We start from the raw sequence: 13188 nt of genomic DNA on the forward strand, positions 1-13188 counted from the left end.
GAAAGCATGCTTATAGACTGGAAGCCTGGCCCCTTGATCCGAGAAGGGTGTAATTGCAGACCGCAATTAGGGGCGTTCTCTGATATCGGGTGTTTCATGATATCAAGTTTACACCAATTGATGCTCCCCATTGGTCCGTGGCCGTTTCGTTTGCGTTGGAACAACACTTGTTGACAGATGTAGCATTGTAGCTAAGCCTAACCCTTTTCCTAACCTTAATCTCAGACTCCTAACCTGCCAAGCTAATTCACCTAACTGCCACTTTAATTATCCTAACCTGTTATGTATGCTATGTGCCTACTTCAATACAAAATAAACTCCATCAGTTTCATAACACCGGATCTGACCAATGGCATTTATCAATTTTTCTTATATCAGGGAACATCCACATCAAGAAACTGTACAGTAGTTCTCCTACTTGGAGGCCCGGGAAATAGTTTAAAGAGCGATTGGTGCTGAGGAAGCTATGGCAGTGGATGGCCAGCAACCTGTTGAGATTCATAATGTCGTTTACCGGTTGAAGGATACCGATTGTAGGTGAATTGTACGTGCGGCTGAAAGGTTTCTGGGAGTTCAGGAATTAACATTGGAAGCATTGCAGGCAGTGGTGGAAAAAATACCCAATTGTATTATTTGAGTAAAAGTAAAGGTACTTGAGTCCTTTCCTATCAAGGTAAAAGTAAAAGCCACCCAGTAAAATACTACTTGAGTAAAAGTAAAAAAATATTTAGTTAAACATATACATAATTATCAAAAGTAAATGTAATTGCTTAAATATACTTAAGTATCAAAAGTAAAAGTACATATCATTTCAAATTCATTATATTAAGTAAACCAGACAGCACGATTTTATTGTAGTTTAAATGTAAGGGGCACACTCCAACACTCAGGGTGCGTTTCTAAATTCGCTCTGGCCATTTTCTCCGATTTCAGAGCACTGGTCTGAGGCTGCCAGAGGGAAGAATAATTGATGACAAACGAACGCTCAACACCCCTTGAAAACGGCCGGTGTCAGTAAACTTTGGCAAAAAAAGGCGTAATGAAATTGTTGCCTGTAGCTCAGTTAAAGTCACCAATGCTCTGTATAACATGAACACAGCCTAACCAGCTCTGCTAAGGCGAGTAAAATGGTCAGTGTTCTTTCATTTGTATTGGAAATAGCTAGCAAGCTAGCCAATGTTAACCAGTTAGCTTGGATGCTTGGCTGCCGTTGTGAGGTCAGAACGCTTGAATCAACCCTACTCCTCCGCTAGAGCGTCCAGTGTGGCTCTGAACGCTCCGAGAGCGATACGAACTGACAATCTGACAACGCTCTGAATTTACGAACGCCCAAGCGCACTCTGGCACTCCAGATTGAATTTAAGATCACACCCATCATTTACAAAGAAAGCATTTGTGTTTAGTGAGTCCGCCAGATCAGCTGCAGTAGGGATGCGCGAATTGAACAATTTTCCTGTCCTGCTAATCATTCAAAATCTAACGAGTGCTTTTGGGTGTCAGGGAAAATTTATGGAGTAGAAAGTACATTATTTTCTTTAGGAATGTAGTGGAGTAAAAGTAGAAGTTGTCAAAATTATCAAAAGTTAAGTACAGATACCCCCAAAAACTACTTACGTAGTACTTAAAATATTTGTACTTAAGTACTTTACACCACTGATTGCAGGGAATACTGACTGAAGATGTTCCTCCCTACGAGGCCCATGAGACTGTGTAGGGATGTGATTTGAAGAGAACTGTGACTGAAGGAGTGGGATGTTTTTATTTTTGTATTTTGTTTTGATGTCGTTGCTTCCGCAATGGACATGTATTTATTTCTACAGTTTACTAACCGTACAGTAGGTGGAGGCAGACACGTTATATTTGTGTAAATGTCAGTATACCAGAGAAGAAGATGACGCTGTTGTACTGTCGTAGAGGGGAACAGGAAGTTCCGGGTGGCAAACGACAGAACTGTGTTGTTATGTCGATATTGGTTGTGTCCGTTTCAACTGTATTATTGTAGGTATGTAATAGCACGTTTAAAGTTTCTAATGTCAAAAGAATATATGATATGTAACAAATTCGTCAAGGTATTATCACGTTTGGTAAAGGTTTTAATTGTGTGTGTTATTTTGGGGTCAAGTGTGAGTGAAGAACGTGATTAAAAACGATTTTACAAGTCACTTAGGTAGACTTTGGGTTCGCCTGAGTGTATGTACATAATTTCGTCAACGTAATTTCATAAAGATTCCACTTATTTGAGTTCGTTTTAACACGTTCTTGGTTTTGTGTAACATGTTGTTTATGAGCTGGTAAATAGCCTCGTCCGAACCATCCTGATCTCGCGAGTTTACATACACTGTTTCGTTAGTGTAAGTTAGGATAGTCAGGATAGTTCGGAGGTCAAATGGCGGCGTCAACGGTTTCGGTCGTCTCTCTAGGAGTTTGCTCGTGGTGACATGGCGATACGAGGCTGTGTGATGGAGTGTCAAAATAGAGGGAAGCGAACTGAAGTTATCCTTCACCATTTGGAGAGTGAGGCCAACTGCATGGAATGGGGTCGATTAATGCGGATGAATCGGAACACGTATCAAACTCATTCCATGGAGGACCAAGTGTCTGCGGGTTTTCGCTCCACCCTTATACTTGATTAATGAATTAATGTCACTAATTAGTAAGGAACTCCCCTCATCTGATGGTCTAGGTTTTAATTGAAAGGAAAAAAATTTAACGCGCGGAGACTCGGTCATCAATGGAGTGAGTTTGACACCCCTGAAACAATGGAAATGGAGAGAGTTTGAGAAGCAACAGCTGTGCTGGAATGCGATCAATGTGGGGGACAGTTGTGATGATATGGAGCGGGAGGATGAGGGTCTAGTATGTGAATGGTCTGTAGTGGAAAGACATAGGAAGAACAGAGATAATGGTACTGGAAGCAGAGGTGCATGTAGTATAGAAACTCTAAAGAGGCCCAAGGTAGGGAGCTAGAGTAATAATGTGTCACAGTGGAAAGTTGGGATGGTGTTTGAGGTGACCACAGGGCCTCATTTACACCCTATTTGATTAACCAAGGCCATAAAAAGAGAGATGAAGTTAAATTGGGCTGCATCCGTGTAAATGATAACTTGTTCTGAACTAGCCTACCTGGTTAAATAAAGATGAAATTAAACATTTAAAATGGTAGATTGTTAATATCTTGTGCTAGTCAGGTTCAGGGAAGATTATTCAATTGGAAAATCATAATGGGACGAAGCTCAGAAGCCATGACCCTGGAGCTTATGCTAAATTGAAGGGAGTAATCTGAGGTCCCAATATCTATGTCCATGGATGATATTGTTAAAGAACATGTGAAGGAGACCGAGTGGTTGAAGCCTAAAGGTTGATCAGTAGGAAAGAGGGTTAAAGAAGTGAAAGCTTATCAGTGCTGTTGAGGTTTGAGAAGGTTTTGTCTGGAAAAGTACAGAATAGGATTCCTTAGCTTCCATGTCAGAGAATTTGACCCAGCCTCATCAATCAACCAATCAAATGTATTTATAAAGCCCTTCTTACATCAGCTGATGTCACAAAGTGCTGTACAGAAACCCAGCCTAAAACCCCAAACCGCAAGCAATGCAGGTGTAGAAGCACAGTGGCTTGGAAAAACTCCCTAGAAAGGCCAGAACCCAGGAAGAAACCTTGAGAGGAACCAGGCTATGAGGGGTGGCCAGTCCTCTTCTGGCTGTGCTGGGTGGATATTATAACAGAACATGGCCAAGATGTTCAAATGTTCATAGATGACAAGCAGTGTCAAATAATAATAATCACAGTGGTTGTCAAGGGTGCTACAGGTCAGCACCTCAGGAGTTAATGTCAGTTGGCTTTTCATAGCCGATCATTCAGAGTATCTCTACCGCTCCTGCTGTCTCTAGAGAGTTGAAAACAGCAGGTCTGGGACAGGTAGCACGTCCGGTGAACAGGTCAGGGTTCCATAACAGAACAGTTGAAACTGGAGCAGGAACAGTGAATCATCACAGTGTTTTTAAAAGCCAAAGAATGGGACATGTAGCTGTTGAGTGAAAAGATGTGCCAAGTGTGGTGGGGAACATGATTACGGTGAATGTTGGAGCAATGTGACGGTTAAGTGTTGCAATTGTGTGGAGGACGCAGAGAGCAGCATTTGGTGGATGCCAGGTGCAGAGAGATGCTCAGAGATATAGAATCCTTCATGATGTATCATATGCAGAGGCTGTAAGACAGACTGGTGGAACTACAGTGCAGTAAGAGGACCTACTGTCAGACTGATGGAGCTTCCATGGTTGGTCCCATAGTAAGAGGACCTACTGTCAGACTGATGGAGCTTCCATGGCTGGTCCCGTAGTATGAGGACCTACTGTCAGACTGATGGAGCTTCCATGGCTGGTCTTGTAGTAAGAGGACCTACTGTCAGACTGATGGAGCTTCCATGGTTGGTCTTGTAGTAAGAGGACCTACTGTCAGACTGATGGAGCTTCCATTGTTGGTCCTGTAGTAAGAGGACCTACTGTCAGACTGATGGAGCTTCCATGGCTGGTCCCGTAGTAAGAGACAAGGTTATTCAGGAAAATAGTACATGGTGCTGCCTGAAACATACTGCAACCTTGTACTAAATGGTTTTTGAGTCATTTATGCATTTATGTGAATTTAGGAAATCTACTATAGATTAAGTGCTCTTATGTTGTGCAATTTAACTTCTTGAGAATACAGGGGGTGCTGTTTCGCATTAGCATAATTGCCTCTACAGACTAAACTGCCTCTTATTCAATTATTGCTGTTACTATATGCATATAACCATATAGCATTGGATAGAAAACAAGCTATGGTTTCTAAAACCGTTCCAATTGAGTCTCTGAGTCAAACACAGGTCATTTCACAGCACTTTCCCTGAGCCAGAAAAAGATTGCAAGATGTGTATGCTCGCTTCAAAGCTCTGCCTATATATGGTCACGCGACCTATGACCCGAATGACACTTCCTTCTTCTTCCTCTGGGTGTCTGGAAGACGTCAGAGGAGAAATTTTTTGTTTATCTTGTACTGACGTGAAATAAGATCTATTTCTTTAGCGTGACCGACAACTTCCGGTTTCTGAGATGCGCGTTTTCAGAGGTGGCATTGTCTTTTGTTATGCTGACGTTACGGATGAAAACTATCTCCGTGTCGAAGTTTGTTTGATACATGTGACCATATCACCGTAATGTATGTTTTTTCAATATAGTTTAATCAGATTATTAGAATTTTTTCGGGAGTTTTGCCGTGTTCCGTTCTTTGAGTTTTTTAACTTTGGACATGGACCGTGCCAGTCGACCAGTACCCAGGCTAAATGAAGAGGGGAAGTTGCCATTGTGAATGGATTGAACGACTCATCAGGACTAAGGACACCTTGATCAACATTCTGATGAAAGACCAGCAATAGTAAGACCCAATTTACGATGTTATTTCATATATCTGTCGTGCATGTGAACTGGTCGCGCGCGTCCAGCTGGTTTTGGCTGGCCTGGTTATGCTAATTAGCTAGTTATGCTAATTTCGCTATAAAACATTTAAAAAATCTGAAATATTGTTTGGATTCACCAGATGTTGGGCTTTCAATGTCTGTACGCTGTGTATTTTTTCTGAAATGTTTTAAGACAAGTAATTAGTTATATAACGTTGGTCTCTGTAATTGTTCTAGCTGCATCAGCACTATATCAGATTGCAGCTGCAATGTAGATGTAACAGTCCTGACCTATTTATGTTAGTTTTTATGTGTTTATGGTCAGGGCATGTGTTTTGGGTGGGCAGTCTATGTTACCTGTTTCTATGTTGGTTTCGGTTTGCCTGGTATGGCTCTTGATTAGAGGCAGGTGGTTTGCATTTTCCTCTAATCAAGAGTCATATTTAGGTAGGGCATTATCACTGTGTGTTTGTGGGTGATTGTCTCCTGTGATGTTTTCGTGTTGTCGATGTTATTCACTTTCGGAGCTGTTTGGCTGTTCGTATGTTTCAATGTAACGTTCCTGTTCGTGAGTTTACGTTTGTCGATGTAAGTTTATGTTCAGGTTCCGTTCGTTACGTTTTGTTATTTTGTAAGTTTTGAAAGTGTTTTGTTTTGTTTAGTCAACGTCGTATTTGTAATAAAGATGGCTTATTTCCCTGACTCCGCATTTTGGTCAGAAGATCCTTCTCTCCTCACCTCATCTGAGGATGAGGAAAGCGACAGCTATTACAGAATCACCCACCAACAAAATGTGACCAAGCGGTATGGGAAAAATAAACGGAGTAAGGGACAGAAGAAGGAGCAATGGACATGGGACGATGTTCTGGATGGAAAGGGTGTCTACACATGGGAGGAGATCCTAGCGGGTAGAGATCGCCTCCCATGGGAACAGCTGGAGGCACTGAGGAGAGCGGAGGCTACCGGAGAGAGGAACCGGAGCTATGAGGGAACGCGTCTGGCACGGAAGCCGAAAAAGCCCGTGAGTAACTCCCAAAAATTTCTTGGGGGGGGGGGCTAAAGGGTAGTGGGCCAAGGGCAGGTAGGAGACCTGCACCCACTTCCCAGGCTTACCGTGGAGAGCGGGAGTACGGGCAGGCGCCGTGTTACGCAGTAGAGCGCACGGTGTCTCCTGTACGAGTGCATAGCCCGGTGCGGGTTATTCCACCTCCCCGCACTGGGAGGGCTAGATTGGGTATTGAGCCAGGTGTCATGAGGCCGGCTCAACGCGTCTGGTCTCCAGTGCGTCTCCTCGGGCCGGCATACATGGCACCTGCCTTACGCATGGTTTCCCCGGTTCGCCTACATAGCCCGGTGCGGGTTATTCCACCTCCCCGCACTGGTCGGGCAACCGGGAGCATTCAACCAGGTAAGGTCGGGCAGGCTCAATGCTCAAGAGAGCCAGTACGCCTCCACGGTCCGGTATTTCCGGCACCACCTCCCCGCCCCAGCCTAGTACCTACAGTGTCTACACTACGCACTAGGCTACCAGTGCGTATCCTGAGCCCTGTTCCTCCTCCACGCACTCTCCCTATAGTGCGTGTATCCAGTTCGGTGCCTCCAGTTCCGGCCCCACGCACTAAGCCACCTGTGCGTCTCCCAAGTCCTGTACACACTGTCACTTCTCCCCGTACTAGTCCTGAGGTGCGTGCCCTCAGCCAGGTGCCACCAGTGCCGGTACCACGCACCAGGTATAGAGTACGCTTTGAGAGTTCAGTGTGCCCTGTCTCTGCTCCACGCACTAGTAGGAAGGTGCTTATCATTAGCACGGTGCCTCCAGTTCCGGCACCACGCACCAGGTCTACAGTGCGCCGTATCCGGCCAGAGCCATCCGTCTCCCCAGCGCCATCTGAGCCATCCGTCTCCCCAGCGCCATCTGAGCCATCCGTCTCCCCAGCGCCATCTGAGCCATCCGTCTCCCCAGCGCCATCTGAGTCATCCGTCTGCCAGGAGCCTGCAAAGCCGCCCGTCTGCCATGAGCCTGCAAAGCCGCCCGTCTGCCATGAGCCTACAGAGCCATCCGCCAGACAGGAGCCGCTAGAGCCGTCAGCCAGACAGGAGCCGCTAGAGCCGCCCGCCAGACAGGATCTGCCAGAGCCGCCAACCAGACAGGATCTGCCAGAGCCGCCAACCAGACAGGATCTGCCAGAGCCGCTAACCAGACAGGATCTGCCAGAGCCGCCAACCAGACAGGATCTGCCAGAGCCGCCAATCAGACAGGATCTGCCAGAGCCGCCAGCGAGCCATGAGCAGCCAGAGCCGTCAGTGAGCCATGAGCAGCCAGAGCCGTCAGTGAGCCATGAGCAGCCAGAGCCGTCAGAGAGCCATGAGCAGCCAGAGCCGTCAGAGCGCCATGAGCGTCGAGAGCCGTCAGCCTGCCATGAGCGTCGAGAGCCGTCAGCCTGCCATGAGCGTCGAGAGCCGTCAGCCTGCCATGAGCGTAGAGAGCCGTCAGTCTGCCATGAGCGTCGAGAGTCGTCAGCCTGCATGGACCTGCCAGAGTCCTTCAGCAGGGATCTGCCCCTTGTCCCGGTGTTGCCCCTTGTCCCGGTGTTGCCCCTTGTCCCGGTGCTGCCCCTTGTCCCGGTGCTGCCCCTTGTCCCGGTGCTGCCCCTTGTCCCGGTGCTGCCCCTTGTCCCGGTGCTGCCCCTTGTCCCGGTGCTGCCCCTTGTCCCGGTGCTGCCTCTTGTCCCGGTGCTGCCCCTTGTCCCGGTGCTGCCCCTTATCCCGGTGATGGTCCTTATCCTGGTGCTGCCCCTTGTTGTTGTGCTGCCCCTTGTCCCGGTGCTACCCCTTGTCCCGGTGCTGCCCCTTGTTCCGGTGCTAGCTGTTTATTTAGGGGAAGGTAATGTTTGGGTGGTCAGTGGAAGGGGTAGAAAGAAGAGGGGAGTGACTATGGTGGTACGGGGACAGCGTCCTGAACCGGAACCACCACCGTGGTCAACTGCCCACCCGGACCCCCCCCTGGACTTTGTGCTGGTGCGCCCGGCGTTCGCACCTTGGGGGGGGGGGGTACTGTAACAGTCCTGACCTATTTATGTTAGTTTTTATGTGTTTATGGTCAGGGCATGTGTTTTGGGTGGGCAGTCTATGTTACCTGTTTCTATGTTGGTTTCGGTTTGCCTGGTATGGCTCTTGATTAGAGGCAGGTGGTTTGCATTTTCCTCTAATCAAGAGTCATATTTAGGTAGGGCATTATCACTGTGTGTTTGTGGGTGATTGTCTCCTGTGATGTTTTCGTGTTGTCGATGTTATTCACTTTCGGAGCTGTTTGGCTGTTCGTATGTTTCAATGTAACGTTCCTGTTCGTGAGTTTACGTTTGTCGATGTAAGTTTATGTTCAGGTTCCGTTCGTTACGTTTTGTTATTTTGTAAGTTTTGAAAGTGTTTTGTTTTGTTTAGTCAACGTCGTATTTGTAATAAAGATGGCTTATTTCCCTGACTCCGCATTTTGGTCAGAAGATCCTTCTCTCCTCACCTCATCTGAGGATGAGGAAAGCGACAGCTATTACAGTAGAACTGTGATTTATACCTGAAAAATGCACATTAAAAAAAAAAAAACTATGCTATACCATAAATATGTTATCAGACTGTCATCTTAAGAATTTTTTTGTTGGTTAGTGGCTATCAATATCTTAGTTTAGCCGAATTGGTGATAGCACCTGATGGAGTAAGAAACTGTTGGAGTAAGAAAATGGTGTCATTTTGCTAACGTGTTTAGCTAATAGATTTACATATTGTGTCTTCCCTGTAAAACATTTAAAAAATCTGAAATGGTGGTTTTATTCACAAGATCTGTGTCTTTCATTGGGTGTCTTGGACTTGTGATTTAATGATATTTAGATGCTACTATTTAATTGTGACGCTATGCTAGCGATGCTAATCAGTGTGGGGGGTGTGGGGGGTGCTCCCGGATCCGGGTTAGGTACTCTGTAGAGGTTAAAATGTGTACTTTGTGTCTAATGTGAATGAATGTTTTGTCAAGGATTAGCTACCTGATCTGCTGAAATGAGATAATTGAACAAGAAAAAAGAGAACATATTTTTACAGAATAAAGTGCCAGAACTGTCAAGAAAATAACTTTTGTGTCCGTTTGTCTTTATTACTACAGGCCGACTCAGATTAAGTCTGAGGCCGGTAACATCAACAGTGAGGACAAACCCAGCCTGCCACTCTCCTTCCACACTGAGTAGAAACCTACAGTCACTGGGTCCTGATTGTGACAGTGGAGCCCAGTTTGCACCGCAGGATCCAGAGATGGCATCAGTGAAGCTGGAGGACTGCAGTCAAACACTGGAGCGGAATGTCAACATTAAAGATGAAGAAGAAGAGGAGGAGAAGATTAGGACAACTGTTAGTCATTGTAAAAGCTGGTTCTATCCATAAGTTATCTTCATATATTAGACCTCCATAAGTTATGACCCAGTCTATTGCTAGGTTGAATTCTGTAATTCTGACATTACACATCCCTGAACACCTCAAGACTTCACAGCAAAGCAAAACATTTTAAAACTTGTAACGCCTGCCTTTTCCCACACATTGTTTTAAGAACGTTGAAAATGTTTAATGCCCTCAATCACCTTGTTAGGCATATCACATTTCAAAATAGGCCATGGCATCATTACTGTCAATATTGAATTATAATTTGTTTGCTGCACAGAATATCAGATCTCAACAACGATTGGAGAAGTGATGAACATAACCAGTAGACTACCACATCCTGATGATTTATATCTCATACATATATATTTAATATTTTCTATATCAAGTTGTAGAAACATCTCAAGGATGATCAATGGAAACAGGATGCACCTGAGCTCAATTCAAAAGTTTGGGGTCACTTAACACCAGTCTCATCGTCAACAGTGAAGAGGCGACTCCGGGATGCTGGCCTTCTTGGCAGAGTTGCAAAGGCCAGTTTTATTGCTTCTTTAATGAGCACCACAGTTTTCAGCTGTACTAACATGAATTCAAAAGGGTTTTCTAATGATCAATTAGCCTTTTAAAATTATAAACTTGGATTAGCTAACACAACATGCCATTGGATCACAGGAGTGATGGTTGCTGATAATGGGCCTCTGTACGCCTATGTAGATATTCCATAAAATATCTGCCGTTTCCAGCTACAATAGTCATTTACAACAATAACAATGTCTTGACTGTATTTCTAATCAATTTGATGTTATTTTAATGGACAAACAATGTGCTTTTCTTTCAAAACAAGGACATTTCTAAGTGACCCCAAACATTTGAACAGTAGTGGATATTTAATATTTTATATATCAAGTTGTAGAAACATCTCAAGGATGATCAATGGAAACAGGATGCATCTGAACTCAATTTTGAGTCTCTTGTTTTAAAAAAATAATTAATTTGCAAAATTTTCTAAACTTGTTTTAGCTTTGTCATTATGGGGTATTGTTTGTAGATTGCTGATGATATTTTTGTATCTAATTTTAGAATAAGGCTGTAACATAACAAAATGTGGAAAAAGTCAAGGGGTCTGAATACTTTCCGAGGGCACTGTCAGACCCCTTCCCATTTTTCCCGTTTTGATACGTTACAGCCTTATTCTAAAATTGATTACATGTTTTTCCTCGTCAATCTACACACAATACCCCATAATGACAAAGCCAAAACAGGTTTTTAGAAATTCTTGCAAATGTAAAAAAAAAATAATAATGATAAGGATTGCTTATTTAAGTAAGTTTTCCCAGACCTTTTGCTATGAGATGATCCTTGAGATGTTTCTACAACATGGAGTCCACCTGTGATAAATTCAATTGATTGGACATGATTTGGACAGGCACACACCTGTCTATGTAAGGTCCCACAGTTGACAGTGCATGTCAGAGTAAAAAACCAAGTCATGAGGTCGAAGGATTTGTCCGTAGAGCTCCGTGACAGGATTGTATCGGCACAGATCTGGGGACCGGTACCAAAACATTTCTGCAGCATTAAAGGTCCCCAAGAACACAGAGGCCTCCATCATCCTTCAATGGAAGAAGTTTGGAACCACCAAGCCTCTTCCTAGAGCTGGCCACCCGGCCAAACTGAGCAATCGGGGGAGAAGGGCCTTGGTCAGGGAGGTGGCCAAGAACCCGATGGTCACTCTGACAGAGCTCCAGAGTTCCTCTATGGAACTCTTCCTCTATGTAGAGTGCCCAGACGGAAGCCACTGCTCAGTATAAGGCACATGACAGTCCACTTGGAGTTCGTCAAAAGGCACCTAAATGACTCTGACCATGAGAAACAAGATTCTCTGGTCTGATGAAACCAAGATTGAACTCTTTGGCCTGAATGCTAAGCGTCATGTCTGGAGCAAACCTGGCACCATCCCTACGGTGAAGGATGGTGGTGGCAGCAGCTTGCTGTGGGGATGTTTTTCAGCGGCAGGGACTGGGTGACTAGTCAGGATCAAGGGACAGATGAGCGTAGCAAAGTATAGAGAGATCCTTGATGAAAACCTACTTAAGGTTCACCTTCCAACAGGACAATGACCCTAAGCACACAGCCAATACAACGTAGGAGTGGCTTCGGTACAAGTCTCTGAATGTCATTGAGTGGCGCAGCCAGAGCCCGGACTTGAACCCGATCAAACATCTCTGGAGAGACCTGGAAATAGCTTTGCAGAGACGCTCCCCATCCAATCTGGCAGAGTTTGAGAGGATCTGCAGAGAAGAATGGGAGAAACTCCCCAAATCATTACATTACATTTAAGTCATTTAGCAGACGCTCTTATCCAGAGCGACTTACAAATTGGTGCATTCACCTTATGACATCCAGTGGAACAGCCACTTTACAACAGTGCATCTAAATCTTTTAAGGGGGGGGGGGTCAGAAGGATTACTTTATCCTATCCTAGGTATTCCTTAGAGGTGGGGTTTCAGGTGTCTCCGGAAGGTGGTGATTGACTCCGCTGTCCTGGCGTCGTGAGGGAGTTTGTTCCACCATTGGGGGGCCAGAGCAGCGAACAGTTTTGACTGGGCTGAGCGGGAACTGTACTTCCTCAGTGGTAGGGAGGCGAGCAGGCCAGAGGTGGATGAACGCAGTGCCCTTTTTTGGGTGTAGGGCCTGATCAGAGCCTGGAGGTACTGAGGTGCCGTTCCCCTCACAGCTCCGTAGGCAAGCACCATGGTCTTGTAGCGGATGCGAGCTTCAACTGGAAGCCAGTGGAGAGAGCGGAGGAGCGGGGTGACGTGAGAGAACTTGGGAAGGTTGAACACCAGACGGGCTGCGGCGTTCTGGATGAGTTGTAGGGGTTTAATGGCACAGGCAGGGAGCCCAGCCAACAGCGAGTTGCAGTAATCCAGACGGGAGATGACAAGTACCTGGATTAGGACCTGCGCCGCTTCCTGTGTGAGGCAGGGTCGTACTCTGCGGATGTTGTAGAGCATGAACCTACAGGAACGGGCCACCGCCTTGATGTTAGTTGAGAACGACAGGGTGTTGTCCAGGATCACGCCAAGGTTCTTAGCGCTCTGGGAGGAGGTCACAATGGAGTTGTCAACCGTGATGGCGAGATCATGGAACGGGCAGTCCTTCCCCGGGAGGAAGAGCAGCTCCGTCTTGCCGAGGTTCAGCTTGAGGTGGTGATCCGTCATCCACACTGATATGTCTGCCAGACATGCAGAGATGCGATTCGCCACCTGGTCATCAGAAGGGGGAAAGGAGAAGATTAATTGTGTGTCGTCTGCATAGCAGTGATAGGAGAGACCATG

At 45.7% G+C, this 13188-nt stretch overlaps 1 long non-coding RNA gene across 1 annotated transcript; it reads left to right on the plus strand.

Moving 5' to 3' along the window:
- The first annotated feature begins 1400 nt into the window (after window positions 1-1400).
- On the plus strand, window positions 1401-11443 carry LOC129847943 (uncharacterized). The gene is made up of 2 exons (XR_008758474.1): window positions 1401-2002; window positions 9579-11443. It is a non-coding gene; the product is annotated as an uncharacterized LOC129847943 (long non-coding RNA).
- Window positions 11444-13188: the final 1745 nt, after the last annotated feature.

The sequence above is a fragment of the Salvelinus fontinalis genome, unplaced genomic scaffold, assembly GCF_029448725.1.
Source record: "Salvelinus fontinalis isolate EN_2023a unplaced genomic scaffold, ASM2944872v1 scaffold_0961, whole genome shotgun sequence".
Lineage (NCBI taxonomy): Eukaryota > Metazoa > Chordata > Actinopteri > Salmoniformes > Salmonidae > Salvelinus > Salvelinus fontinalis.